The 3,160-nt window shown below is 36.9% G+C and overlaps 1 non-coding gene across 1 annotated transcript; it reads left to right on the top strand.

The window, feature by feature from the left end:
* Positions 1–1,415: 1,415 nt before the first annotated feature.
* Positions 1,416–1,522, top strand: LOC131628208 (small nucleolar RNA R71). The gene has a single exon (XR_009291696.1). It is a non-coding gene; the product is annotated as a small nucleolar RNA R71 (small nucleolar RNA).
* Positions 1,523–3,160: the final 1,638 nt, after the last annotated feature.

The raw sequence follows: 3,160 nt of genomic DNA, 5'->3' as shown, positions 1-3,160 counted from the left end.
TGTCAAACTGGATGTTATGACATCCACAATTATACAGCACAGACAGTAATAACAAAATAGCATAAAAACAATAAAGAACACACATAATTGTTTACCCAGTTCGGTTCAAACAACCTACTCTAGGGGCTTCCAAGCCAGGGATGAAGTCCACTATCAGTAGTATCAATTCAAAGCTAAACTCCCCCGTTTACAACTTCTCACTTAATCATTACCCAATGACCCTTCTACCTAGGTTCTACCTAGATATGGAATATCTCCATTCCACTCCCCCTCAATCACAGCAGTGATTACACATAAACAATAAACAATTACAAATAAAAGACACTCTTCAAAACCACACCCTGATCTGCTTAAAAGCTTCAATCAAGAGACACACACTCGTGCTTAAAAGCTTAGAGTGACATAACAAAAACACAAACTAATTCCAACACAATCATCAAAGACAATTGCATGGATCACACGAGACAGTTACAGAACAACCATTCTTCACAATACACAATCTTCTGTCTGCATTCCAAACTAGGATTGTAGTCCTTTTTATATGCAGTCTTGGGCCTTGGACTTTTTAAGAAACACATTAGGGTTAACAAAGTTAACCTAATTCACACGCCAACTGTCTGTTACACAATGTGCTGTCAGTAGGATCTTCCGGATGAAATATGCAACACTCAATAAAAAGTTTCCTAAACTGATAAAAGGGATAAATCAGGAAACACAATTAATAAACAATAACAGCTCCTGCTGTCACACACGGATGTCATGACATCGATCATGACATTCACTACCAAACCTGTATTAGCTCCACAAATATATGCAACCTGCATATACAAAATCAACCAGGTATGTTTTACCAATAATGCAGCCAACATGAAAACACCTTCAGGTACAACTTCATAGGTTGATTTGGTTTTTGAGCTTAAAAACCTGGAGGTCTTTGAGGTGAAGCATTTTGAATAGGGTTATTGTTCTTATAGGAGAAGTTTGGGTGATTCCTCCATCCAGGATTGTAATTGTTTGAAAATGGGTTTCCTTTAGCATAATTGACTTGGTCTGTGTTTGGTTCATTCAATAAATTACACTCTGCTGCTTGGTGTCTTTGGATTCCACAAAGTTCACATCTTGGGTGTACTGCAACAGCAGTGGCATGGTTTGTAGACATGTGTTTAACTTTTAGGGCTAGAGCGTTGCATCATGTCCATACAACGTATATTATGTATCCCTCCTTGGGTCTCCTTTTTCTCTACCGGTACTCGCTCTTCTCCTCATTGGTAATGGTTTTGAGTCATATCTTCTATAAGAGTGCAAGCTTTAGGGTAGGTTTGTTCATCAGAGCGCCGGCAGCGGTAGCGTCGATAGTCATCTTGGTGTTATAATGGAGTCCATTATAAAAGGTGTAAATGAACAACCATTATTCTAGGCCACGGTGTGGACAAGCCCTTAATAGCTCTTTATATCTCTCCCAAGCTTCAAAAAGTGATTACCCTTTATTTTGTATAAATCGGGTGATCTGATTTTGAGGTACTGCGGTCTTACTTGGGAGAAAATATCTAGCTAGAAATACTCTTCTCAGGTCTTCCTAATTTGTTATTGAGTTGGCTGGAAGGGAATCTAACCAAGAACATGCTTTATCTCTGAGGGAGAAAGGGAATAGTCTTAATCTAATTGCCTCAGGTGAAGCACCGTTGGTTTTGAAAGTGTCAGCTAATTGGATGAAAACTTTTAAGTGTTGGTTCGGATTCTCTAAGGCGAGGCCAGCGAATTGATTTTGCTGTATTAATTGCAACAAAGAGGGTTTCAGTTTGAATTTATTATTAGGTATGATCGGGTTGACTATACTAGAACTGGGTTCCTCATCAGATGGTTAGGAGAATTCCTTAAGGGGTCTTTGGTTATGATCTTCGGCCTTAGCTCTCATGAACCTTCGGAGTAAGATACATGCGCGAGCGTAACCTTCAGGCTCCACTATAGGATCTACTAAGTTTCCAGTGCTGTGATTTCTACGCATCTACCGGGCTACATAACCTTAGTCTAAATGGGTTAACAATAGGGTACAAAATTTGACGAAGTTGGTCCCCAGCAACGGCGCCAAAAACTTGGTGTGGTGTAAATCGGAAGTTTATGAATCACGTTAGAGTAATACAAAAGATTATCGTTCCCACAGAGACCAAATGTGAATCTATCGTTTTCTATTATTAAGGTGTTTATCTAAGGCGGATCAAATCAAAATTTGAGAACATATAATGAAAGAAAGTAGAGATATGTAAATTTAGATAAAAAAGACAGGCTTGAATGTAGTTTGCATCAGTCAGGTAATACACCATTAGTCTCTAAATAGAATTACTTATGGGGCAATATTTTTCATTCTTGAAAAGGATCAACTTAACGGAAACTTATCGCTTTCGCTTACTAAGAACCAAACTTATCCTCTAATTAATGCCTTCTATTGTCACTTATAAAAGGTGCTTATTGCGTAGTGGTAAGTCTATTTTTAAGAAATTGATTTCTTGACTTAGTAGAAATTTGTTTTAACTTGGAATATTTAACTTAAAAAGAGGTTCATGGCTTTAGCTCAGTGAACCGGATTTCAAACCCACAAACGCGTCCAAAAATAGTTTCAAAATCATATTCTAAAAGTGTTAAAGATTCCTAAGTAACTAGCCAAAATACTTTCTCCCTTTTTGAATAGTTAAAAATAACCAAGTTTTACTTTGAAGATTGGACGGCTTTCGATCTTACCCAAAGAAGTTTAGTACATAAAACTTGTGTTAAAAATCAAAATAGCCCCTAAAGCATTTCTATAGATACGATGTGTGGAGTACTATCTTGACTATGATCCTTACATTCTAACCTTTAAAGGTTTAGCCAGACATGGAAACGGAAACGGACGTGTAAATATAGATCATGTTAAAATAGCAATAAAGACAAGTAAGATAGTAAAATAGACTAAAGCTTGGAACAAGAAAAATAATAAGTAAAATGTGAAAACTTTAAATTAGGAACCTACTCCAAATTGGAGGCTTTAAATGTGGTACAACTGAAAGTAAACTTGACGTGAATGAAAATGGCGGCAAGATTAAAATAAAGTGCTCCAACCTAATAACATTAATGTGCATTAATCCCTCGATGTGACGAATTATCACTTTTACAGATGTAATTATAG

The sequence above is a fragment of the Vicia villosa genome, unplaced genomic scaffold (assembly GCF_029867415.1).
Source record: "Vicia villosa cultivar HV-30 ecotype Madison, WI unplaced genomic scaffold, Vvil1.0 ctg.000429F_1_1, whole genome shotgun sequence".
NCBI lineage: Eukaryota > Viridiplantae > Streptophyta > Magnoliopsida > Fabales > Fabaceae > Vicia > Vicia villosa.
Note: the sequence above shows the minus strand (reverse complement) of the source record. Positions and strands in the feature narration are given on the sequence as shown.